This window comes from Macaca nemestrina, chromosome 10 (genome assembly GCF_043159975.1).
Source record: "Macaca nemestrina isolate mMacNem1 chromosome 10, mMacNem.hap1, whole genome shotgun sequence".
Taxonomy (NCBI): Eukaryota; Metazoa; Chordata; class Mammalia; order Primates; family Cercopithecidae; genus Macaca; species Macaca nemestrina.
The window spans coordinates 140,031,642-140,059,333 of NC_092134.1; the positions used below are offsets into that span (position 1 = coordinate 140,031,642).

At 52.7% G+C, this 27,692-nt stretch overlaps 1 protein-coding gene across 6 annotated transcripts in view; it reads right to left on the minus strand.

Annotated features, from left to right (window-relative positions):
* Positions 1 to 27,692, minus strand: part of LOC105484133 (tetraspanin 9) — a 210,786-nt gene that overhangs the window by 86,847 nt on the left and 96,247 nt on the right. The window contains exon 1 of one of the 6 annotated variants that reach the window (XM_011745464.2): positions 14,998 to 15,016. The exons of the other annotated variants lie outside the window; for them this stretch is intronic. The gene's annotated coding sequence lies outside the window, so the exon portion shown is untranslated. Of the gene's footprint in view, positions 1 to 14,997; positions 15,017 to 27,692 lie in introns of those variants that run through there. 6 annotated transcript variants of the gene reach the window in all.

Here is a 27,692-nt window from a genome sequence, read left to right on the forward strand (position 1 = left end):
CCAGGCTGGAGTGCAGTGGTGTGATCTTGGCTCACTGCAAGCTCCACCTCCCGAGTTCACGCCATCCTCCTGCCTCAGCCTCCCGAGTAGCTGGGACTACAGGCGCACGCCGCCACGCCCGGCTAATTTTTTGTATTTTTGGTAGAGACAGGGTTTCACTGTGTTAGCCAGGATGGTCTCAATCTCCTGACCTTGTGATCACCTTGTGATCCAAAGTGCTGGGATTACAGGCGTGAGCCACCGTGCCCGGCCAGGCTAACAGACTCTTAAAGCACAACGGGGAACCTGAAATACCATGTCCTGATGTGAGGTCATTAGATAAAAGGACCCTGAGTAAGGGGCAGTGCTCCTGAACTGCTAATGAGAAAGGTGAGTCATCACCCAGATGGCCTTGAGTGGCCTGACACAGGCTGGAAGAAGGAAGCTGGTGTGGGGAGATGCGGCGTAATCTAGTCCTATCTTAGGATGAAGGTGGTAGAGCAGCCTCAGGAAGGCAGCTCTAGGAACACGTCCCTCCTCTTCCCTCTCTCACCATTAGCACACCATCCATTGGTGCTGGCTTGTTCAAGACAGGAGGACGTGGAACAAGGACCCATGGAAGACACAAAGCTGAGCACAAGGCGTGGGCCTCAAGGAGCTCAGGATCTAGCTGAAGCAACCCACCTTCTACCCCGACTCACGACTGCAGCTAGAGAAGCCCAGAGCAGAGTGATGCACGGAGCACAGACCGTGGCAGGATGGGCACCAAGCTGTCCCTTGGCCTTCCCTTGCAGAAGGGTTTTCTGAAGTGGGTGGCCAGCCCAGAAAGGCGTGAATGTGATAACTTCGGGAGGCAGGGAGGGGACAGGTCTGACTGAAGCAACAGAAGGTGCTTAGAGGTCAAAGTGAGCTACCCTGTGGAGCCCTGCATGGCACATGAGAAGTCTGGGCTGCATCCTGCAGTGTCCCAAGCAGTGGGGCCCATGATTAACTGGTGCCCTAGGAAGCTGGGCCTGGCACTGGCATCGGGGTGGAGCAGAGGCGAGAGGTGAAAGATCGGTGGCCGTGGCTGCCTCAGTTCCTTAGACTGCGGGTACAGATGGAACAATCAGATAGAAATGGTGCTGCGAGACACCATCCCTCTGGCAGCTCCCGATCCTTCTCAGCTTGCCACCCAGGCGAGCTGGCAGGTGCAGGCTGCCCTTCAGGGGCTCTCTGAGCGTGTGAACAAGGCAGCCTGACTTCACTTTCCTTTTTTTTTTTTTTTTTAACAAAAAAAGTGAAGCAAGTACAGCATTCTCAGAGGGGAAGAAGAAAAGCGAATACATGAAATCAACATGCCACATCTCTGCTCGCTGGCAACTGGGGAGATGTGGGCTTTGGAGTAAATGCCAAGCTCTCTCTGCCTCTCTGTGAATTCCTCAGGCTGGCAGCAGGAGACAGAGCTCAGTCTTTGGTCTCTCCCTCACCCACACACAATCAGAGTCAATGGGCCAGCCCACAGCCCCTTTCTGACCCATGCTGAATGTTCCCACATTTGATACAAGGTGCAGCTTGTGAGGCACCCTGTGCCTTTAAGCCTCAAACAAGGCAGCCCCCCACAAAGCCGGGGTTCAGGTTAGACACAAAGTGGCGCCTGCCACCCAAAAGAGCACATGAGACGGGCGCCATTTTAGACGGGAGAGCTACTCACCTCCCCCCGATTTTTAAACTCCAAATATGGGATCTTCTTCAGCTGTACAGAAAATGCTTTCATTGCTGAGCAAACCATTTAGCAACCGTGCCAAAAGAGAACGATGGAGAGGTCCCTAGCAGGGGGCCCACATGGTGGTGGGAAGGCTGTAGGGCAGGTGCTTTCCTCTGCCTCGGAAATTAAACAGCTAGGAGACTGGGTGTTGCCATACTTGGCCATGATTCAGGAAGGACAGTAACAATGATGGTGAAAGGGTTGGGGTAGAAAAGAAAGAATGGTACTGTTACTTGTTTTTAATCTGTTTGTTTGTTTGTTTGTTTGTTTGAGACGGAATCTCGCTTTGTGGCCCAGGCTGGAGTCCAGTGGCCGGATCTCAGCTCACTGCAAGCTCCGCCTCCTGGGTTTATGCCATTCTCCTGCCTCAGCCTCCCAAGTAGCTGGGACTACAGGTGCCCGCCACCTCGCCCGGCTAGGTTTTTTGTATTTTTTAGTAGAGACGGGGTTTCACCGTGTTAACCAGGATGGTCTCGATCTCCTGACCTCGTGATCCACCCATCTTGGCCTCCCAAAGTGCTGGGATTACAGGCTTGAGCCACCGCGCCCGGCCATCTGTTTGTTTTTTTAAGTTTCTGAGACCAGTAAAGGAAACAAAGGCCAGGCGTGGTGGCTCACACCTGTAATCCTAACACTTTAGGAGGCCAAAGCAGGTAAATCGCTTGAGCCCAGGAGTTTGAGACAAACCTAGGGAACATAGTGAGACCCTATCTCTACAAAAAATACAAAACTCAGCTGGGTGTGGTAGCTCGCACCTGTAGTCCCAGCAACTCAGAAGGTTGAGGCAGGAAGATCACTTGAGCCCGGGAGGTGTGGTCAAGGCTGCAGTGAGCCATGATTGTGCCACCGCACTTTGCTTGGGTGACAGAGTGAGACCCTATCTCAAAAAAGAAAATTAAAGAACAGAAAAAAAAACAAGCAGGGTTTGGCTGTGGTGGGAAAGTTCACAGACAGCAGGACACAAAGAGCAGCCAGGGTGCCTCCCTCCCTGGAGAAAGGTCTGCTCCTCCCTCCTTCTCAGCCCTTCGTTCAGGCTGAAACCACAGTTTGCCCACCTGCCTCTGCTCCGGTCACTGAGCTTCTAAAAGAAGGCAGAGGCTGTGTCTGGGTCATCTTACCCCACCCTCAGTGCCTGTCAGTGACCACCCCACAGCAGGTACTCGGGAAGTGCTGGAGGACAGAGGGAAAAGGAAGACCAGTGTGCCTACATCTTGAGCTCTCCTCAAGGATAGCCTGACAGCCCCGAGTTCATTAACTAAAGGATGGGACCCAAGCCAGAAATCTATGGAATTGTTCCTGGAAAGCAGGCTATCCAAGGGCGTCTGAATCTGACGAGCTGAAACACCCAGCTACAGATAAGAGTGCAAATGCCATGCAGTCAACTTGTTTCATACACAACCATATCCCCAGCACGCAGCACAGCCTGGGATGGATGGATGGATGGATGGATGGATGGATGGATGGATGGATGGATGGACGGACGGACGGACGGACGGATAGACAGAAGGACAAATAAACAAACGTATGGAGGAAGAGGTGGGAAAGATCTGAGGTAGAAAAAAGAAAAGACTGAGACAGGAGCAAGTCAGGGAACAGGGCAGCCCCTCAACCTCTGCCCAGCTGGAGTGGGCTGGGCCTCTTGGAGGGGCTCCACGGAGCACGGCCAGGAGCACTGCTGCCCCAGCTCCGAGTCTCTGGTGAACTCTTACGTGTTCCCTAGTGTGACGTGTCACCTCTCAAAGCCCAAGAGCAAAGCTGCGCCCCGGCTATGGTCAGCCCTTGTCAGAGGCCACTCCTGGCTACCAGAAAACATGGCCATGCACAGACCCTTGGCTATGTGTGTGCGCTCTACCCATGACAGATGAGCACACTGCTCAGAGCATGTACTGGGGCCTTCGGACTAGTCAGTCAGCTTAGCTCCAAGGAAACAGGGGCACAGCTATAGACCAGCTACAGCAATCCTGCCCCAGCGGGGAGTTCCGAAAATGTGGCTTCTGCACCATGAGGAGTCAGGCAGGTGCTGTGGATTATCACAAAGCCAACCTCACTCCCACTGTCCCCGAAATTGGCTCACACCACATGCCCTGGTGACTGTGGGTCATCTGGGCTCAGATGCCTTCAATGACCCCTGTCCATACCACTATCCAACTCAACCACAGAGAACAAAACTCTAGTAAAATAACAAAGGGGGAACACGCTGGGCTTTGGGACTAGATGAATCTGTGTCCAAATCCCATCTAGAGTGAGTCACCCCACTGCTGGATGGCCTAGAATGACCACTTAACTGCTCCATATCTGTTTCTTCAGCTAGAAAATGGAAATAATATGCACCTTCCCCAGCACTACGTCAAAAAAATAAGGAATAAAGATTACGAGCGAACACAGAAGGTGTTCCATGGATGGAGGCACTATGATCATTCCCAACCATACTTATTATAGTCAACATGGGCCCAGCTCTGTCTGGCTACAGTGTAGCTGGACAAAGAAACACCATCAATACCTAATGTTGTGTGGCTGACATTCTAAGGGAAATGCTGGTTGCCCTCCTCCTCCTCCTCAGGGAGGACCTCAGCCCTGAGCCCTCTTCTCTTCTGCCCAGCTCTCCTCCGTTCCAGGGCCATCTGCATGCTGGTGACCCCTAAATGCACACCTGGACCTGACTTGTCTCCTGAGCCCCGAGTACAGATCCCCACCTCCTGCTTGTCATCCCCCTGGCTGTCTCACAGACAGCTCCAGGAGGGACTGACCTTGCCCCAAACGTGCTCCCTGGCACTATCCGCCCCTTCTCAACAAATGGCTTAAGTTCTCACCCCACGGCTTATGCCAGAAGCCCCAGAATCATCTGTGGCTCCCACCTCGAAGCAAACACAAGTCCAAGCTGTGGCGCCTCCCTGCACCTGGCACCCTCCCCGGCCCCGCCCTTGTCCAGCCCTGCTTCATGGCTCGCCTGGGGTCCTGCGGCAGCCCCCACAGCCCTCCATTCCCTCCTGCGACCATGCATTCACCAAGAGCAGCCAATGCGATCTTCCCACTCACGTGCCTCTCCACTGTAACCTCACCAGTGGCTTCCCATCTTACTTGGATTACAATTGTGTGTGTGCGTGTGTGTGTGTTTCCTAGTCTCCTTTTCTAGTACAGTTCAAATCCTTACAGCAACCCTCAAGGGCCGGCACGACTGATCCCTGCCTTTCTCTCCAGCCCCCGTCCAACATTCTCTGCTCACCCATTATTGCCACAGCCGTGAACTCTCGGCGCTCTGCCCTCCTCAGAGCCTCCGCCCATGCTGTTCCCTCTACCTGGATGCTCTTCCTGGGCCCACTGCCTGGCTTCACTCTACTCACCCCTGAGCTCTTGTGAATCATTGAAGAAGGTCTATTCTGGTTTTCTGGCTGCCTCCCACTGTCAAAATTAAAGCCCCCTTTCTTTCAATACATCTCCTCACAGAGCCATTTGCCCTGTTTTTTCTCACAGCGGTCACCGTCATTGGAAAGTCCACGTTTGTTAGGGTGACAATTTTACTGTCTGATTCTTCTACTAGACCATGAACCCCAGAGAGGCAGAGACTGCATCTGTCTTTCTCACTGCTTTACACCCAGTACCCAGTACTATTCCTGACCGACAGTAGGGGCTCAATCAACACCTGATGAACGCATGCAGAGGAGCTCAAGGGAGGGCATGCACAGGGCAGGCAGGGCCAGCAGGGAGGGCTTCCGGGGCTTTCCAGGTGTCTGATCCCCTCGTGCCATCTAAGGAACAAAGCCTGAGGACACTGATGACCTGTGTGGCCTCTAGTTGCTCAACCTCTGGTTCCTCAACTACAAAACAAGCAGGCTGGACTAGTTGTTCCTCTAAGGTTCCTTGGAGCCCTGAATTTCGCACCCTATGAAATGGGACTGGACAGGCACGGGGGAAGGGGAAGAGCACCTTGGCAGGGGGGCAGCTGGGCAGAGCCAGGGCACAGCAGAGGGCCCAGGACATTTGGGAGGCACCCACACGCTCCACTGGAATGAAGTTTTGCAGAAAAGGAGCCTGAAAGGAGGGTGGGCCAGAGCACAGATGACCCTGGATGCCAGTTTAAAATCTGCACAGGCACGTCCCTATCCCACTCCTCTCAGCAACTCCATCTCCTATACCTTTCTTGGCCTACACTCCCACCAAAATGAACCCACATCAAATTCCCCCTCATCCCCCGGCCTTTGCACTGGATGCTCCCTCCTCCTGAAACCCCTTTTCCCCCACACCCCGAATGGCTAACATCCACAATCCAGTTGGCATCAGGGTGCTGTCACCTCCTCCAGGAAGCCTCCTTGCTATACCAATAACACAGAGTTAATCCTGCCATGATGCCACCTGTTCCCTGACCTTCCCCCACCCTCACATTGTGAGTTCCTTGAATGCAAGGACTGTGTCCCTCCTCTTTGTCTTCCAAGCATTTGGCATTTGTCTAGCACACCGGTGCTCTGAAGTCACCACTGAATGCATGAGTAGCAACAGGAAGAACCTTGGTGTACACCTTAAGGTGAAAGCAGCTCTTTAGAAAAATCAGCCTTTGCCTGGAGCAGGGGAAGCTTTGCAAAAAGAGTAAGAACGGCCACTCCTGCAGGACAGTCATCTCCTCTTAGAGAAGGTTTACCAGGTAAGAGGGGGCAGCAGAGACTGGGCCCTAGAAGAACGGGGCTGACAGACTGCCTGGACAAAGAGCCAGCCACCTGGGGTCTCAGGCCCTGTTTTCCAGGAAAGTTCCAAAGCAGCCCCTCTTTCATCCTAAGGCCAATCAGCATCCCTGTCAGACCCTCAAAAGGGCCTGGAGTACGAGGCCCTATGCTGGACAGACAGATGTACCTGACATACACATGTGCACACGCTGAGCCCACTGCTCCTGGAAAACGGGAGAAAGAAAGCATTTGTTAGAAGTACTTATCAAGGAAGGCAGGTGGCTGCGGGGAGGATGAGATAAGGCAGACCGCCGGGCACAGGGAGGTGTGATGAAGCCTGCGGCTTATTGCCATGCACCAGTGGAAATGTACTGACCCAGCAAATCCAATATTCCTTAACCACTCCATGGAGGGTGCTGACTTGCCAGCTGGGACGGCGCTCTGTAACCTCGCATCCAGCCTGACTGTGCAGCTGGGACCCTTCTGCCGATTTCAGGAGCTGCTGCCTGCTGCCTCCCTCGGCCCGCTCTCCCTCTACGGGGCTGGTACTGGAGCCAATGCAGAGAAAGGCAGAGTGTGAGCAGGACTTGGGGATGCTCTAAAGTGAAGAAGATGGAGAAGAACCAGTGCCCCAGATTGCACACTGCAGCCCTCAGGGGAGGGAGCCTGTGCCTGTTCCACTCTCACTGATAGAGTGAGAGGTGTCTGGATGGGTGGCAGGGGCAGACTTGGGCACCCCTAATGGCTGTCATGGCTCGAAGGCCCGCAATGCATGAAGTCACTTGTGGTCTCTGAAACTCCATTGGCCGCTCTGTAAAGTAAGGCAGGAACACTGGCTGTCATCTCACTCTGTCTCTCTTCCCTCCTCCCCGTCAGGCTGGCCCACAGCTATGGGGCTGTCATTCAAGGTGCCTGCCTCTGAAGGGGGCCTCCTAAAGGCAGCCAGCCCATGCAAAGCCTGGAGACATCTCTTCTCATCTCAAGGTACTTGAGGTGAAAATGGTCACAACTCGCGCCCTCAAATCAGCCATCCAGGCTCCCAAACCTCTTACAATCCCAAAAGGTGCTTTCAAAGGCTCTTAGGTTGCTCCAGCCCAGGTCTGTTCCTGTTGTAACCCAGTCACACATGACTGGGCTGCCTCCTGTCTGCCAGTCTCCTAACCGGGCTCCCTGCACCCGCTCCCTCCTTAGCCACCCTGCCACATGCTGCCACTAGTACTGGCCCAAGGCAGAGCTTGGCACATGCCATCAGCTCAAAAACTTCCCCAGGGATTTAAACACAAATACTCAAGCTTGTCACCGGGGCCCTTCTACGTGGTACTCTGTCAGCCTTCTTCCCCACGAATCCCAGACCTGTGCCCTCTGCTTCCAGCAGCACCAGCCCCTCGAGGTGCAGCCCACCCCGGTGCCTGCCTGCACTGCCCTCCACCTCCAAAGCCTCCCCCATCCTGCTTGGCCTTGAGGAAACGTTTCAAGGTTCATCTCAAATGCCACATCCTTCATGAAGATCCCCCAAAATGAAGAGAAACTCTTCTTGTTCTAGTCGTCTCTTTTGGACACTGATTTTACTCTGCATTGCATCACAGTTACTTGCATAAATGCTTTTTCTTTGTACAAGACTAAAAGCTGCAAGGGGCAGAGCTCACCCGTGCGCCTCTTGCAGCAACCAGCCCAGCTCCATACATGGTGCACACTTAGGAAACTAAAGGGAAACTGAGTCCCTCCCACAATGCACAGAGCCCCCGAGCCTCGTCCCCACCTTCACCACACACACTTACCTCAGCGCACATGTCGGACACCCTCTAACACTGCCCTCAGCCTGTCTGGGAGGCATTCACCTTGATAGATCACAGTCATGTGTCCTCTCTGGAGGCCCTCTCTGGAGTCACCCACCACATCCAGCCACCTACAGAAACCACTGGGGGGCTCAGATGTCCAGCCTGGAGCTCTGAGAATGTGGCTGGGCTCCGTGAGGTCCAATGTGTCCGGGTGGCTGCATGTCACTCATCCTCCAAGCTCTGGCCCCCAAGAGGCGCTTCCACATCCCAGCCAGGCCAGGCGCCGGGGCACACCTGCTCTTCCCCTCCCCCACACTGCTGCCAGAGGAAATGCCAGCCCGAAGCCACGGCCAGCTGGACACAGCAGGGACACGCCCTAGGCACTGAGGCTGCCCCCTCCCTTCCTCTGCCACCCAGGCCTGGGCCTGACTAGCACCCTGGTGCGGCCCCCATCCCTCCATGCATGCACATTGCCCCTGCCGCTCTGCCTGCTTCCTGCAGAGACGAGCACACAGCAAGCACAGTGGTGCTGCAGGAGCCTGGCAGGGCACAGAGCAGGCCACCCCGGTGCTGTGGAATCCAGGGAGACACCGACAGCTCCCTGAGTGCAGGACACATGTGTTGAATGAATGAATGAATGAATGAATGAATGAATGAATGAATGTGAGCATGCTTCTGTTTCCTCATCGGTATAACGGCGTTAAGTGTGACCATGAGGGACAGATGAGGCGGTGTCTGGGAAACCACTTTATCAAGTGGGAGGCAGTTGTCCTCGGAACCTTTCACCCCCACACACCACAGCCAGCCACCACACTTCACAGAGCTCAATAAAAGCGAGACACCTATGCTGAGGAAGCAGTCCTGCAGAGTTCCCCAGCGCCCATCGGAACACCACCCTCAGTTTGCCGCCACAGATGTCCCCAGCGCCCATTGGTACACCACCCTCAGTTCGCCGCCACAGATGTCCCCAGCGCCCATCGGTACACCACCCTCAGTTCGCCACCACAGATGTCCCCAGCGCCCATCGGTACACCACCCTCAGTTCGCCACCACAGATGTCCCCAGCGCCCATCGGTACACCACCCTCAGTTCGCCACCACAGATGTCCCCAGCGCCCATCGGTACACCACCCTCAGTTTGCCGCCACAGATGTTCCCGGCGCCCATCGGAACACCACCCTCAGTTTGCCGCCACAGATGTTCCCAAGGAGAATTAGCCTTTATGGAGCAAATGCTCCATCTGCATCTGGGCGAAGAGCAATAAAATGAAAGGGTGGAACAGAAGGACCCCTGAGTACTTGTGGGAACTGGGGGCTCAGCCTGGGAGTGCTCCAAGGACCTGCCCAGGGAGAGTCTGGCCCATCAGGAAGGGCTTCTTAGAGAAGGGGTATGTGCTGGGCTTGCATGGCATCCAAACAGAGTGAGGACAGAGGAGAGGGAGGCCTGTGTGCCTGAATGCCACAAGCAAAGGCCTGTTCATTGTGACTCTTGCAGCTTTTTCAAGGGACTCTCATACTAATGATCACATCTGATCCTCACCACACCCCTGCAAGATAGGTAGGGAAGTTGTCCCAGTTTGTAAATGAGGGAACAAAAGGCCAAAAAGAGGAGAGCACTCGTCTAAGCAAGTTAGGAGAGCTGGGACCGGAACCTATGTCTCCTGACTTCCAAAACAGTGATCTTTCCTTGCACTAAGCAGCCTTACCTGGGTCCAGTGCTGGGCCCTGCTTTTATGGACGAAGCTGGCCACTCCTGGACATATGGATACCCATGCCACATGCACAAAGGGAGGCAGGGGAAGAAAGGAAGCAGGCTGAGAGGACGCTCATGCATTTAGGATTACCCAGCTAGGAAAAGCAGAGACGCCTCACATCACAACACCAAAGGACAAGCCCTGTCAATCCTGGAAAACACACCACTGCCCCACCAACCCCAACCTTCATCACCCTCGTCCAGTGTCCTCTGTGCTCTTTCTGACCACACGGCGTGAACACAGGTGATCTGCCAAGTGAAAGGAAACAGAAGCCCTCCCCTTTGAAAGCACAGCACAGGTAGAGTAGAAGTAACAAGCCAGTGGCGGGCTGGTAGATGTTCAACAACCAGCTCTCTGGGGGAAAAGCCCCGATTCATAGTGCTTGCCAATGCCATGGTGTAAATACTCCCACCACGGCCAATGTCAAGCTACCAGCAGGCAAATGTTCTAATTACTTTCTAATAGGCTCTCAAGAACCAGCACCAGTAGGCTCCAGCAAACCACTGTAAGAAACCCATCTCCCTCCCTCCAAAGGAAACTCCAGGCAGAGAAAAGAAACACAGCACCATCCTGCCCCCTCCTCCCCAGGAGTAAAAGTCTCAGGTCAGAGCTTGGGGAATAGAAATAGAGGCTGGACGAGCCATAGGGAAAGGATGGGGCAGCCCTCTCTCTGGTCTCCGGGGGCCTCCCCAAGAAAAACACAACTGAAATTAGCTCTTATACTACAGGGATCCTGCCTCTTAAGTGAGACCATGCCACTGCTCTGTGCAAAACCTGCTAATGCCTTCTCGTGTCTCTCAAAGAAAAAGTTCTTAGAAAAAGTTGCATGTGGCCGGGCGTGGTGGCTCAAGCCTGTAATCCCAGCACTTTGGGAGGCCAAGACAGGCGGATCACGAGGTCAGGAGATCGAGACCATCCTGGCTAACACGGTGAAACCCCGTCTCTACTAAAAATACAAAAAACTAGCCGGGCGAGGTGGCAGGCGCCTGTAGTCCCAGCTACTTGGGAGGCTGAGGCAGGAGAATGGTGTAAACCCGGGAGGCGGAGCTTGCAGTGAGCTGAGATCCGGTCACTGCACTCCAGCCTGGGCGACAGAGCGAGACTCCATCTCAAAAATAAAAATAAAAAAATAAAAAATAAAAAGTTGTGTGTATACACACACATACACACACACACGAACTCCTGGCCCACTCACTCCACTCCAGCTACATTGTCTTCTGTGCTATTTCTTACATTAGAGCCTTTATATTGGCTGTTCCCTGTGCCTGGAATATTCTTCTCTTAGATCTCAGCATTGCCACTTCTCTCAGCTCCTGTAAACCTCCACTCAAAAGGCATCTTCTCCATGAGGCCTTCCCTGACCACCCCATTGAAGACTCTGCCTCCCCCAGCACACTCCATCTCTCTTCTCCTGCTCTGCTTCACTTACTGCTGTATTCCCAAAGCTACGAACAGAGCTTCACACAAGGCAGGTACAAGTATTTTTGAAAGAATGAATGAATGCCTGGGAAAAGTCTCTCCCAAACCCCTACGTGCCATCTTGGCTTCCCAAGAGCAGGCGGCGGGGGAGTGAGGGAGCCCTGTAGTTAGCGCCTGCCCAGCTGAGACTCAGGATACCTGCCTTCTTGCCCCGGCCCTGACATCTGTGACCTGGCACAGCTGCACCCTCCATCCCAACTTCGCACTTCATTTTCTCTCTTTATTTAGGCTCTAACGGGAACCTACATGACTAACCCTGGGCGGTACCGAGGGCCGGAGCTAAGGCCAAACAGGACACCAAGTCCGAAGGCCCCTGAGCTCTGCAGTGAGAGGCTCCAAGGTCAGGTTCGAGGCATTCTCTTAAAAGGTCTAGGAAAAAGAAGCCCTTTGCTTCCCCTCTGCACCAGCCACACCCCAACTCCAGCTACATCCATTCCCCATTCTCCAGCTCTGGGCCTAGAAGAAACCCCCCAAAACACCCTCTACCCCAGTGGTTAAAGCCAGCAGAGCCCCAAGCCCAGGCGGCTGCCCCACCAGGCCTCAGGCGGGCTCCCCACATGCCCAGAGGCCAGCTCACGCTGCTATTTTAAGCTCTGCGGGCCCAGCTGCAGCACGTAGCCACAGCAGGCTGGCAGCCGGGGAGGAGGTAGGGAAGCAAACTCACTAAGGAGTGCTGACCTGAGGCGCTCGGAAAGAGGAAACTGGTCATCCCCTTACCACCACCCCTTCTCTACACAGACTGGAAACTCCCAGGCCCACCCTCAAATCCACCAGCCATGGGGAAAGGGAGTCAGGAGCTGCACTGGGCACGCCCACATTCCATTTCTGAAAGTGACCCCCTGAGTTTCCACAGCAAAATGACTCCTAGCCCCACCCTGCCAACCCCTAGAAATTCCAGCAAAGCTATAACAAGCACAGCACCCCTCTTCCAGGTGCTAACATGGGACAGATACCAAAAGCACAGGCCAAAGAAAGGAGTTAACCTGCTACTGTCTGAGACGGCTTATTCACCGAGTCCCCCGACTTCCTCTTCCCTCCCCGTCTCCCCTCGGTGACTGTGCGCAGGGCCAGGCACACAGCCACACTCAGTAAATACTTGCTGATTAAATGACTGCTTCTAAATGCATGCTAAAACCAAACATGATGGAAGTGGTCTAGGGATAACGCAGTCTTCACTGCTCTTATCACGAGCCTCGTTATTATCTGCGTTTCTGCTGACCTCATTGGACGCTGAAACAGAATAAAGACTATAGAACCAAGGAACCGATGGAGTTTAGTAATAAAGCAAGGATGGCTCCCTGCTGGCCAGGAAGTCTGCCGTTGCATCACTCCAGTGGGACAGTTACACTGCATTCCCTGTGAACGGTGCCCCCTGAAGTTGTGCAACACAGAGGCCCTGTTCTAACCCCCGCTCTGCCATGGACCTCCAAGCCCCTGAGAGCTGGCTTGAGAAGGAACGCACAGAACAGGAATTCTGGGTGCAAGCTATTCCCATCCCCAACTTTATGCTGCAGAGCATCAGCAAAACCGTGCAGGGCAGGATGGGCCACACATGCCCGGGGCTACCGGCAGCATCCCACGGCTCTAATCGCTCAGCTGAAGCAACACTGGCACCAGGGAAAGAGGAGGGAAATCCAGACAGTACGATCATCAGGGAGCTCTGCTACCTTTCCCCTTGCTGCCTGTCTCTCTCAAGACTAAACCAGCTACCTACACCTTAAAGAAATAGATTCATTACCTGGATTGGGGGGAAGAGGGAAATTCCCTGGACTCTTTCTTTCTTTCTCTCTTTCTCTCTCTTTCTCTTTCTTTCTTTTTTTTCAGGAGGGTCTCACTCTGTCACCCAGGCTGGAATGCAGTGGCACAATCTCAGCTCACTGCAGCCTCCACTTCCTGGGTTCCACTGAGCCTCCCACTTCAGCCTCCCAAGAAGCCGGGACTACAAGTGTGCACCACCACGCCCAGCTAATTTTTGTATTTTTTCTAGAGACAGGATTTCACCACGTTGCCCAGACTGGTCTCAAACTCCCGAACTCAAGCGATCTGCCCACCTCGGCCCCCCAAAGTGCTGGGATCACAGGTGTGTACCGTGCCTGGCTGGATTTTCTTATTGAAGGAAAAACCCAGAAGCTATGGGCCTTCAGAGATCATTTGGTCTCCTTCTCCCTCCCACTCCCTTCCCTGGCTTCAATCAATCCAGACCCTTCTGGACATTTCTATTATAATTGTAGAAGCAATGACAACAGCCTGCATTTACAGAAAAATGTATGCTGTTCAAAGGGACTTCACATACGTGACCATCACAAAAGCCCTAGCAAGTCACTGCAGCAGACTTCAAAAAGATTCCAAAGGTGAAGTGGCAAACACCGAGGCCAATCACCGAGTAGACTAGAACCCAGGTCTTCATACAGCTAGTCCACTGTTCTTTCCCAAATGCCGAGTTCCCTCTAAGCGTGGGTCCCAGGCCAGTTGCTCCAGAATCCTTGGGTATTTGGTGATGAATGCAAATTCTGAGGCTCACTCTGGCCTAAAAGTATCTGGAGGCAGAATGTCGATAACCTGCCCTGTGAATGCTCTGCGGGGGATTCTAAACTGTGTTAAACCCTGACAGCCCCTGCTTTTTCTGTTGACTGGATCTAACTGACTCGTCCTTTCACTAACCAAGCAGCAGCTAATCTCTAACCACCGCTAGCAACTCTCCCCAAACTACAGCCTCTCTGGGTACAAAACCTCCATTGCTGTCCTTGGGTTTGTCTCCCTGAAGATACATTTGCACCTAATCACCTTACACATTTCTGTCAGGAACTGGAAGTCACGCCAGCTGGGGAGAGAATCCTGGCCAAATTCTCCTCTCCTCACCTTGAGAAGGGACAGATCTCAGATCTGCCTAAATCCCTCTGTTCAGCCCAAGCCCATATTCCAGATGTGCCTAGCACAGAGGGATGCAGTGGGAGAGAACGGAAAAGCAGCAGCAGCATGAAGTCACTCCAGAGTGGCCTTTCTTTATGGCACCCTGGGGCCCCCACCCCTCCAGAAGCTTTCTCTGAACCACTTGGCCACCGCGGGCGCTCCCACTTGCACGTGTCATCAGCAGTGGCGCTAGCTCTGCCTTTGACTGTTCACTTCCAGGTACGCCCTAACCCCAGCAAAGCCGACAGAGCAGATCCCCAGTATTCGGAGCCTCAGTCCCAGAGAGAGCTCCCAAACTGCCTCAGGCATCTGTCTCCCACCATGCAGCCCTGACCCTGTCTCCACCACTCCGTGTTGCGCTCAGCTCCTGACTGGCTGTTGCAGCCTCAGGGAAGGCTGCGTGGCCTGGCTCGGCTCTCTGCCTGCCTGCCCCAATTCTAGGCTCCAATTAGCCTCCCCTCCCTTGGCATGGAGGCTCCTCAGGCTGATGGCCCAGTTACAGGTCCCTACCTGGTGGTCCCAACACACAACTTCCTCCCACTCTCTCCCACTCACTGCCTCTCGATCACACGGCCTCGCTGACAGCCTGAGGGGCAAGTCTCTCTTTGCAGACAGACCTGTCAGCTGCAAGAGAATGGCGTGCCAGTTGTATTCCTGCTGAGTCCCCTTTAGCATCTCCCACACCCTAGTCACATACCAGTTGCTCAATAGCACTGCTGAATGAATGAATGGGCAGATGAATGAATGAAGAACTGCAGCCTGGCCAACTTTTCTGGTGGTATCTAGTGCAAAAAAAGAAAAAAAAAAGGGTAGGAAGAGGGAAGAAAGTCATAGGAAGAGAAACAGAAAAGAGCTCACTCACATAAGGCCAAGAACAAGGTCATCAGCTCAGAGGAGGCCGTGGGCCTCAGGCAGCCTTGGGTGGGCACAGCAACAGCCTTCCTACCTTCCAAACCCTGAAGCCCCCCACCCTCCATCAGTAACCGGACTTAGTAAATTAGCAGTTTCTTCATTCCGTCAAGCAGAGCATCCCCCAAGCAGAAAGCCAGTCTGATCTGGATGAATTAATTGAGTAATTAACTTCCCTGATCTGCTCCCTCCCATCCCACCTTTCAGAAAGGGATGGCAGTGCCCCACAGGAGGGCTGACTGGGAGCTGGGGGTTCGGAGGGCTACAGCCTTCTCCACCAGCCCCAAGTTGCCAAAAATTCCTGTCTACCCTACATCACACACAGACCCTCCAAAGACCTCAAAGCCCCCTGCAAGGCACACAGGCCTCCAACACACAAACACAAGTGCACAACACATGTGCACATGCATGTCCACACACTGACTACAGGAACACCACTCAGTCAGCTTGGATTCTGGCTGTGGTTCCAGTTTTGAGCTCAGGCACCCATGGGACACTGCAGGCGGCCTGTCAGATACAGCAAAGGAGCAGGGAGAAGCAGGTAAAATGAATCTGGAGAAAAGACTGAAGCGAATCACAGAAAGTAAGAGGCAGTACAGGGCAGAGGGAAGGGCACAGGGCTGGGGTCAGAAGGCCCAGGTGTGAGTCCCAGTTCTGTCTCCTAGGGACAATGTGACTTTAGCCATGTCACTTAACCCGTAAGCTTCAGTTTCCCCATCTACAAAATGGGCATTAAACCCTACCTCCCTTCTGGGCTGCCCGAGGATGAAATGGGCTCACTAGGTGTTACTGATGTCCAGTCTCCTCCCCTCTGCTCAGGCCAGAGGTTACCAGGCAGCTTTGCTGTCATTTCTCAGCTCTCACTACCATGGGCACTGCCTCAGGATTCTGGGCCCCACCTGCCTACCTCCACTTTCTGCCTTAGAGATGTGGATGAGGTGGTAGGGAGACATGGGCCAAATCAGACCTATCTTATTCAAATCCCAGCTCTGCCCCATGACAAGGCACTTTCCTTCTCTGCATCTCAGTTTCCTCATCTGAATTATGGATACAATAAATGTCCAGCCATACACAGTTGATGATCTATGTCCAAGGCCTGATTCCGTGCCTGGTACACACCACCTTTCATACATAGTAGATAATATTTCTTTTAATTATCATGGCCCTCATGATTCTGGCTAATGGAATTAGTCTTCCCCTCTAGAGTAGTAAAGCAGAGGCCTAATTCCTCTCCCAGATGCCAGGCTCTCAAACATAAGATGGTGCCACGTGCCCCGAGTCTTCTCTTCCCCAAGCAAACATCCCCCCTACCCATCTTTCCACTGTGACTCATGCCGAAGCCCCCTGCCCAGTCTCCTCCTTGCCTCTCCTGGTCTCCCAGTGCCCTCCCTAAAATGCAGGGCCCTGAACTCCTACATCTGAGCCATGCAGTACCTCTAGCCCCATCGAAGCGCCTGGCAGACAGCAGGTGCACAGAAAAACAGAATAAGTTAGTGGATTCATAAGTCAGGACTCTGTTTATCATTTTAGTATGAAAAATAATCTTGTTAACCTAAGATCCTAAGACCTCTGTCTCAAGATCAAATTTATTTTAGAAAGGTGATGTTAAGGTGATGCAGACCTTGTTAAAAAGGGCCCATCCGAGCTTCCTGGGTGACAGGCACTTACTCTGGAAACATCGACGAAAACAAAGAAGGTGAAAATCCAATTTCAAGAAATAAAGCGTCTGAGTTATAACAGATACTCAACTGTGACCCACATAAATTAACCTGTTAATTGTTTCCATTTGCTTTCATCTGTAGCAACCCCTTGCTTTTCAAACTGCAGCTTGTGACCCATTATTGGGTTATAAAATCGGCTGAGTGGGTCAGAAGACTTTCTTTTTTTTTTTCTTTTAGAGACAGCATCTCGCTCTGCTGCCTGGGCTGGAGTGCAGTGGTACGATCATAGCTGACTACATCCTTGAACTCCCAGGTTCAAGTGATCCTCCCGAGTAGCTAGAAATACAGGTATGGGCCACCAGCTTGGCTGATTTTATTTTTTTGTAGAGATGGGGTCTCACTATGTTACTCAAGTAACCTTCCCCCCTCGGCCTCACGAAGTGCTGGGCTTACAAGCGTGAGCCACCGTGCCGAGCCAAGAGTATTTTTAAAAAATAAAACAGAAAACACCAGAATGTATCTCACATGGTAAAGATAAGAATTATTTCATGAAACATTTTCTCAGGTGTAGCTGTGTGTGCCCTGAATTACAACGTTTGGAGAAACAATGCCCTGGGTCTTGAATGGTGACACGATTGGCCCACAAGTCTCGGAACACGGGTTGACTGCTCATGAGAATACACACTTTCTAGGCATGAAACTCAGAGCTGCTTACTTTCTGCAAGGATCTGCACCTGGCCAGGAAGCTTCGCCAGCTGCAGGAAATACACTGGGATTCACTCTCAAGATGGAGATGTGCCAAAAAGTTACGTGCACCGTGAGAAGAGACAGCGCCGTGCATTTCCTGTCAGTGGAAATGTGTTCCTGAGTCCATCAATCTGACCATTATCTGTCAGATAGAACTCTGGCTGAGAAGCTGGATTTCAGATGCTCACCTGCAAAATGGGGAGAACAGTGCCCCCAAATCTGGAATGGACAATATGTACTATGGACTCTTTATTCGTGGATTCATCACTTGATTGCTGAAACAAATCAACACTGGTTTAAAAACATGCATGAAGCTAGCTCAGAACAGAACTATACCTTCCTAACCTATTAAATTAGAGAAAACCAATTCTAAAGCAAGCCAATATTTTACCCGTTACAAATTCTACTCAGCTGTCTGCCTCATGTGTCTACAGGAGACACCACCTCCTGCTGGTTCTCCAAAACAGAAGGAAAACATCACGCCCTCACGCATCTGAAAGCTCCGTGCAGGGGGGACAATGGTCATCTCTTGTTTCACTTAGGGCAGAATGAGAGGAATGGGCTTAAAATGCAACAGGAAGCCTGCAGAAGACAGAGCTGTTAAAGACGGGAACAGGTGACTGAAGCAGGTGCTAGCTGCCATCCTGGGCCGGTTGAACCCCACCCCACCTGGAGTCAGAGCGGGGTGAGTGTCGGGGTGTGTAATGCACCCAGCACGGTCCCTTCCTTCCTAGATGACTTTGGGAGGTGCCTTCCTGTCTGTGGCATCCATGGTTCCAGGATGAGGCAGGATGATGCGTGTGGGGTTGCCACAAACAATGGGCCCTCTGGGCCGGGCCCCGCAGCCTATTTCCAGCTCCTGATAGTTCCTGTCTAATGCCAACATCGACAGAGGAATCCAGGGCATCCTGGGCCCAGCATTGTTCAAATCACACATTCCTCTTCAGAAAAAGCTACAGAATAACTCTCATTCCTCCACCCTCCCAGGAGAAACCACATCAGAGAATGAGCAACCAGATTCCCCACGTGTGATGGGGACCAAGGGGGATGGATGGGAGCCACAGGGTGTCTCCACCATTGTCCATCACATCCCCCACAGCAGATGCAAAGAATGCCCAGAAAGCTCGCCTGCCTGTCCCACAGCTAAGGCCACCCTCAAACCACACAGCCAAGGGCAAGTGGGTGCGACAAGAGGCCCCCCTGTACCCCACCCAGACACACCACATTCTAAGTGTTAATGTTTCTATACCACCCATCTCGTTGACATTTTGTGAAAACTGCAACTAAACTCTCAGGAAAGGGAAGAAGAGATGTTTATGGAGAGCCTACTAAGCATCAGGCACCGGGTTAAGCATGAGCATCAGAAACCCCTTCATCTGGCCAGGCGCAGTGGCTCACGCCTATCATTCCAACACTTTGGGAGGCCAAGGCGGGCGGATCACCTTAGGTCAGGAGTTCAAGACCAGCCTGGCCAACATGGTGAAATGCCGTCTCTACTAAAAATACAAAAGTTAGCCAGGCGTGGTGGCACATGCCTGTAATCCCAGCTACTTGGGAGGTTGAGGCAGGAGAATCGCTTGAACCCAGGAGGCAGAGGTTGCAGTGAGTTGAGATCACACCACTGTACTACAGCCCGGGCAGCAGAGTGAAACAACTCTTTCTCCAAAAAAAAAAAAAGAAAGAAAAAAGAAACCCCCTCATCCCTGTGGGTCACCAGCCACCGCTGAAGCCAGAAATGCAAATACAGGAAAAAAGCACAACTGTTATGCTAAGCACTGTACGGAGAGTGGATACATGGGTAGGGAAGACGGTGAGAAAAGGTCACAAAAAAGATAAGAACGGCAGAGATACAGAAGCATACAGCGGGGAAAGGCCCCACTGCCCATCCCTGATCAACACCACTACATGAAAACACCACTGCCCTGTGTGCCCATGGCACCATGCCGCCTGCAGAACAGAAACCTGCACGACTGAGGGCCAAGGGTTAACCATCTGCCCAGAGACCCATCGGCGGGCAAGACACGGCCCAGACACAGCCGACAGGACCTCACACCCGTGGCAGACAAGGACACTGGCCGTCACCCACCTGTCCTTCTTGAGTAAGTGGGCTCTGGCTGAATCATTCTGTGATTAGGAATTTTACTTCTCTGTTTCCTAGTTGTAAACTTGGGAACATTACAAATCATGGAAATCCAAATTAAAACAACCAAGCCATCACTGTTTACCTATCAGGTTAAGGCTGGGGGCAGTGGCTTACTCCTGTAATCCCAGTACTTTGGAAGGCGGAGGCAGGCAGATCACTTGAGGTCCGAAGTTCAAGGACAGCTTGGCCAACATGGCAAAACCCCATCTCTACTAAAAATACAAAAACTAGCTGGGCATGGTGGCAGGCGCCTGTAATCCCAGCTACTCGGGAGGCTGAGGTAGGAGAATCCCTTGAAACTGGGAGGCGGAGACTGCAGTGAGCCAAGATTGAGCCACTGTGCTCCAGCCTGGGCAACAGAGTGAGACTCCATCTGAAAAAAAATTTTTTTGGCCGAGTGTGGTGGCTCAAGCCTGTAATCCCAGCACTTTGGGAGGCCAAGGCGGGCAGATCATGAGGTCAGGAGATCCAGCCCATCCTGGCTAATACAGTGAAACCCCGTCTCTACTAAAAATACAAACAATTATCTGGGCGTGGTGGCAGGCGCCTGTTGTCCCAGCTACTTGGGAGGCTGAGGCAGGAGAATGGTGTGAACCCGGGAGGTGGAGCTTGCAGTGAGCCAAGATCGCACCACCGCACCCCAGCCTGGGCAACAGAGTGAGACTCTGTCTCAAAAAAGATTTTTAAGTGACAAAATATCTAAATGCTTAAATTTTTTTTTTTTAATTTAAACAAGGCTACTCAATGCTGGCAAGAGTGTGTCGCATCTCCTGGGGGTCCCACCACCTCCCCACTCCCCCGGTCACCTCTCGCACACGGACTCCTAACTGGCCTCCCAGCCACTCCTCATCTTGCCCTGCTGTCCATGGTACTCTTCCCGCAAATGCCGGGCGACTTCCTAACACTCAGCTCTGTGCATTTCACTCGCAGCTGACACACTTCAATGCCCCCATTTTCATGGAATATTTAAAGGGGGGCTCTGGTGGGTAATAAAGAAAAGACTGGGCAACTCAGGAGGGCCTGAAAGGTGCACAATTCTCAGCCAAGTATGGAGGGAGATGATGTAAAGATGGGAGAGCTGCTTTCATGTCTTCTTGGGATTTTCCCTAACGTCGGACCTTCTTCACTGTGACAAGGGCCCAGAATAGAGTCCGAGCCACCAAAGGAAAAGTAAGGAAGTCTTAGCAGCAGCAAAGTTCTTAAACTATTTAGTCTTCTTTCAGCTAACTTTTAAATTGTGATGGGACCAAGAGACAAAAATATCTTAATCAACAGATGTGGACGGAATGTCCTTCATTACCACAGGAGGCTAACAGAAGGCAGCAGGCAGCACACGGACGTGACCATCCCCAGCCCACACTTAGCTAGCGGCCACGAGGTACCTGGTATATGCCAGCTGCTTGCACACAGCTGTGTGGTTCCTCATGCCTTCGCACATTCTGTTCCCTGTGCAGAATGCATGCCCTTCCCTTGGACACTCAGTTTTCTCCATGAAGCCTCTTCATTCCCCAGCCCAGGCAGAATTGGACCTTCTCTTCTCCAATCGCTGGGCTCCCCCCATTCAGACTCTCACTCTGCACACTGCTCCGTAGGGCTCGACGCTGAGACAAGAGGAGAAGGGGCACTGGGACAACTGTTCATCTTTCAATCCCAGAACCTAGCACCGTCCCTGGCTCACAGCAGGAGACAAATGGATGAACAAGCCAGGGAACAGAAGCACGTGAGAACCACTTCAGGTAGGGAGCACCCACAGAGGTGAGGGCTGGGACGAATCTCATACCTGTGGCTCCTCAGACCGTCTGAGAGCTTGGATGGGCAGTGCTTGTTCTGGGAAGGAGAAAGGCATACAGGCAGGGCTGAGCAGTGCCCTGGGAGCCAACGTGGGTCTATTTAATATGCAGCGTGCAGATTCCCAGAAATCAATGCTCATTTTTAAAACTCTGCTGCCCAGAGCCACCTCCCTGTTTGATTCCAGGGTCGGTGTTAAGTATCTTTCTATTTATAACGCAACTTAACTGCAGTGGTGCAGTGCCGGTCCCACACCCAGCCACGGAGGCGGGGCAGGGTAGCACAGGAGGAGAAACTGAGGCCTGGAAACAAGACACCAGAAAGGCCAGGTAGTTACTGCAACAGCGAGAGAAATCTGGCTAGATGCACTAGGCCCTCTGTGACCCGGGGGCCTGCTCCCTTAGAGGCCTCCAGACCAGCTGGGAAGTGCGACTCTTGCTCTGGGCTCCCGTGAGCACAGCAAGAGAGGCTGGGTCTTTCAAAGTCATTCTACAAAGTGCCAAAGGAAATGAACCCAGAGAGATGGGAAGCATGAGGTGCCTGGCTTTCCCTGGCCGTGCTGCTAACTTTCCCGTTGTCCGCCACTCTCCATCTCTCACCTCCTGCAAGGCAGCCCACGCCACTGCAGCTCCCAGGGGCTGTCACAACTTGGCAGGCCCCCACTGGGCGCTGACCTCCAGATCCTTCTCTGCCTCTCCGTCTCACACCCACCTCCAGGAGCCCAGACACCCCGATGTCCTTGAGGTCAAGGCTGAGGAAGACTGACCGCTCTGGTGCCACTTCCCCCTCCCAGTTCTGGTTTCAGGCTTAGCGCACTCCTGCTCGCCAGATCTCACCCCAGGTGAGATGCTGCCCCTGCTCCTAGGTCCTGCAGGACAGCAGATCCATCCCAAATGACGCCCCCAGCCTCACCCAGCAGAGGTCATGTTCACGGCGCTCAGAGGGGTGTCCGCAACACTTCATATCACACAAGGCGCAGAGCTGGGGGCAAAAGCCTCACCAGTTCTCCTGGCCACCTCCTCAGAAAATAAGGAAGGAAAGAAGACAGGCAGGGCATGGGGCTTAAGGTCCAGGCGGCCGCCTCACACTACCACATCAGGAGCTCCTCAGGTCTTGGTCATGTCGATTAAAACCACAGCTGAAGGCCAGTGTGCTGAGCCTGTTACGAGAAGAAGCCCCTGGCCCGGAGCACAGCAGAGCACACGGGCCCCTGGAAATGAACACACAAACCTCTCTTCATTTTCTAACAGACGGAATCACAGCATGTTAGAATAAGTGGAAGGAAATCTAGAAATCATCAGGTGTAAGCACTCCTTACAAATGAGGGAAATGGCCAGATGCAGTGGCTCATGCCTGTAACCCCAGCACTTTGGAAGGCTGAGGTGGGAGGATCCCTCGAGGCCAGGAGTTTGAGACCAGCCTGGGCAACACAGTGAGACTCTGTCTGTACAAAAAATTAATAACTAGCCAGGTATGGTGGCATGTACCTGTAGCCCCAGGTACTCAGGAGGCTGAGGCGGGAGGATCGCTTGAGCTCGGCAGTTCCAGGCAGAAGTGATCGAGCCACTGCACTCCAGCTTGGGCAACAGAGTAAGATCCTGTCTCAGAAACAAACAAATGAGGAGAACGAAGTTTTGGGGAATAAATGAATTTATTCAGGGTCATCTAGCAAGGTCAGAACACAACAAAAACAAACATCCCAACTTCTTGCCTTCCTGGTCCACATCCTTTCCACCACGCTGTAGTCATTCAACAAACATTTATCAGGCAGAGATCTCCTGGGCACTTCACTTGGTATATGGGCTCAACTTGAGACACAACTGGTTTCTGTTTCCAAGCAGCTTATAATTTAAGGAGGAGGGAGGGAGTGAGGGAGGAAGACAGAAAGGAGGGAGAGAGATCTTTAAACAAATGACAGCGCCAGGCACAGTGGCTCACACCTGTCATCCCCCAGCAACTTGGGAGGCCGAGGGAGGAAGATGACTTGAGACCAGGAGGTCAAGACCAGGGGCCATATAGCAAGACCCCCATCTCTACAAAAACTTAAAAATTAGCCAGGCATGGTAGTATCCACCTGTAGTTCTGGGTACTTGGAGGCTGAGGTGGGAGGATCCCTTGAGCCCTGGAGGTCAAGGCTACAGTGAGCCAAGATCATGTAACGGCACTCCAGCCTGGCCCTCATCTCTAAACATAAAAAATAAACAAACACAAACTTTTTCAACAGCACAAGCACGTGGTAAGTGCTAGAATGCCAGTATGGGCATAGATGAGGAGGTGTCTGCTTCACAGATGAGGAGTGAGGAAATTGCCACACTCCCAGAGATTCATCGCAAACAAGGACAATGCACATCTTTCCACACCCTACCTACGAGTGCAGAACCACCATCTGGTCACAGCCCCTTCTTCGGGCCTGTAGGACACACCTTTCAAAGGCCCAGAACATTTCTGGGATTGAATTTTAATCATCTGTCAATAGCAGTTGATTAAAGGGCGAGAGCCAGTACGGACACAGATGAGGAGGTGTCCCGCGGGAGTACCTGCGCTGCGCCCGATGGGTGAGTACAGTCTGCCTGGCAGAGGCAAGAGAAAGGGCGTTGCAGGGAGAACAAATAGCACGGGCGAGACCCAGCAGACGGCAGGGACGTAGCAGAACCAAGAAAGCACAAGAAGAGTCTAGTGGGTGGTCATCCAGCTCGTGAGGGCCACGGGCAGGGCTGCAGCCACATCGACTCTGAACTTTCCTCGGGAAGACAGGGAACCGCTGAACTCACCCACTCGGGCACAGCGAGCACCCTCCGCACACCAGGCACAGTCCACCAGGCACAGCCGACCAGCTCAGTGGGCACAGCCACGTTGCAGGACAGCAAAGGACAGCTTGGAGGAGACTTGTCAGGAAGCTATGGCCATTTTCAGGTAAGATGCCTTGAGCACCTGAACTGGGAAAGTGGCATCCAGAGACAGTGCAGAGGCACAGTCAGGAGAACCCGGGCGTGGGGTGAGAGAAATCGCTGAGAGTGCTTCAAGCTCAGGGTGGGAGGGCCCAGCAGTGGTAACACCCTGTGCTGGGACCAGCCTCTCTGTTTAATAGACTCGCCTGCCGCCTGCGGTTAGTTACCTTTCCGTACCTCCGTGTTGGAGAAGCTTGGTATTCTCTGCAGGCTCAATCAACACCTACAGGTTGATGCTGATTACAAAGCCAGCATGCCTCCAAAGCTGAAGAAAGCCTTGCTAAGTGACAGAGCTGATGGATCTAGTACAAGAGCGGGTCAACGAAGTGGCCCATCGCACCGCCCGCCCCATCGCCCATCTCAGGCCTCACTTGTACCAGGAGTGGCTCTTGGCCAGGAGAGGGTCTCGGGAGCCCTGCTGGCAGAGGCCACAGAACGTCGGTGAAGACGCCCCAGACCAGACCCCCGCGGCCGTGATTCTGTGCGTTAGGGTGGGACTCAGCAAGCAGCTTTTTTTTTTTTTTTTTTTTTTTTTGAGACGGAGTCTCGCTCTGTCGCCCAGGCTGGAGTGCAGTGGCCGGATCTCAGCTCACTGCAAGCTCCGCCTCCCGGGTTCCCGCCATTCTCCTGCCTCAGCCTCCCGAGTAGCCGGGACTACAGGCGCCCGCCACCTCGCCCGGCTAGTTTTTTGTATTTTTTAGTAGAGACGGGGTTTCACCGTGTTAGCCAGGATGGTCTCGATCTCCTGACCTCGTGATCCGCCCGTCTCGGCCTCCCAAAGTGCAGGGATTACAGTTCCCCTGGTGAGTGACGCGAGCACTCGCTCGCACCAGACTAAGAACCACCAGTTATTAATCCTTCTCATTTTAGAGATAAAGAATCAGGTCTGCAAAGCTAAGCACTCGTCCACAACTGAAAACGGCATGACCCTGGCCATCCTGGCCCCCCAGGGCTGCCTCCAGAGCTGGGCGGGTAGGCAGAGGGTCGCCTGCACCAGGACCAATGTGCATCCCTCGCTCCCCAGCAATGCGCCCAGAGCTGAGGCTGGGGTGGGGGTGGGGCGGGGGCAGGGTGACGGATGGATCCTGCTTTGCTGGCTGCTACCAGAGGGCCAGGGAGGAAGAGGAGAAATGAAAAGCCTGGGAGATATTTTCCCTGTGATTTGTGCCACTGGAGATGCCCTGTAGCAATATTTATCCTGCGGCTCTGTCCCACTTTCGTTTATTATCCAGCTTAGCCTGAATTATCACAACCAGGACAGGACCCATAAACCAGATACCTGACACCATGGGGACCGTGAAGCGTATTTTAAAATCTCAAGGAGCAGTTTCCACCCTCCATGGAAATGTAAAGAAATAGGTGCACCCTTCATCCCCTGAGGACCGCGGCCACTCTGGATGCAGACACAGGGAGAAAGTGACACACAGGAGAAACTGCCACACTCCCAGAGATTCACTGCAAACAAGGACCACACCCTACCTAAGAGTGCAGAACCACCATCTGGCCACAGCCCCTCCTTCGGGCCTGTAGGACACACCTTTCAAAGGCCCAGAACATTTCTGGGATTGAATTTTAATGATCTGTCAACAGCAGTTCATTAACAAATTTGGCAGTAAATGAATGAATGCTGAATTTACTGGGCATTTTCTATTATGTACTAGGTCTGTGCTGGGAAAAGGGGGTTAGAAGTACAAGGAGTGGCTCTTGGCCAGGAGAGGGTCTCGGGAGCCCCGCTGGCAATTATCTTATCTATCAGATCTATTTACAGGGACACACAGGGATGGGTAACTAACAATACAGGAAGGACAGGTGGGTCTGATGGGTGAGAGAGGGGACAGCAGGGACTATCAGGACATCCAGGGTCAAGGGATCCTCAAGGTTGGGGCTGGCATTATGGAAAACATGAGAAGAGAGTGGGCAGTAATTTGCAGACTGATAGCAAACAGTTTCTGTGGATTATGGATTAGTTACGTGATCTAGTTACTGGGTTTATGGCAGCGCACAAAACCAGGAGGAAAAACAAACAGGCCCTCCTATGGCTTGCATTCTGATTTGAGGACATGGGGGTGACAATAAAGACAATGTAGAAAAATAAAGAGGGATAAGGAAGACAGGACTGGGCGGGGGCAGCTGCTTTGAACAGAAAGGTCAGGAGGTCTCGGCACACATTAGGACAGGGCAGCAACAGGGAGATGTGCTGGGAAACTGTTCCCACAATCCAAGCACGAGGTCACAAATGGTGGCTGGATCAGGGCTATAGCCACAGAAGCAGCAAGAGGAGGAAAAATCTTGGTTGATCTACAGAGGAACACAGGAGTGGGGAGACCAGGTGTGTGCTTTTCAGTACCTTAGGACGTCTATTAGTCATCCAAGTGGAGATGCAGATGCTATGCTTTTATGAGTCAAAGAACTTTAGAAACAGAAGGAGCTTTAGACACAGCATCAACCCAGGAGTCCTTACCCAGCAGACAATGAGGTGATGGTGGACCTCGAAGCCTTGGCCAGCAGCCCCACAGGTGCCACAGCTGTGCAGGTCCTTCTGCTCTACATCCAGCCATCCTCCCCAACACTCCTGCGGTGTGGTTCAGCTGGGTAGGCCAGCTCATTCTACAGATAAGGTGCTGCAGCCATCTCATTCTACAGATAAGGTGCTCTGTGGCCAGGAGAAGCCACACGCATGACCATGGCTATCTGCTCCCCCATCATGACTCCCACACACAGAACTGACTCAGTAATCTCTTCTCTACGCCATGCACATCCACCAGATCAGATTTTGTTTCCAACAATGTAATTTTGATGACAAGGAGGAAGAGAAAAACAAAATCTCTGCTTCTAAAAGTGTTGTAATTGTAAGATTTGCCTTTGGAGTCTGAGTTTCTTCCCACAGATGTACATTACATGTGGAATCCTACGGTACATGCTATCTGGAGCAAGCTGGCCGTAGATTGCTGTGTCCAACGCAGGAGTTTGGGTTGCAGGTATAAAACTGGAGGAACTGCAAAGTCTGTCTCCATGGAAAAGGAAGGAAAATACTGAGCCCTGGCAGGGATCAGTGCAGAATATTCCCTGCAAACACCATAAACGAGATGGATGGGAGAGAAATTCAGATGTCAGTGACATTTATTGAGCACCCTCTATATCCAGGCTGTCTGCCTCACTCAATCCTCACAGCGACCCAGTGAGACAGGTATTATTA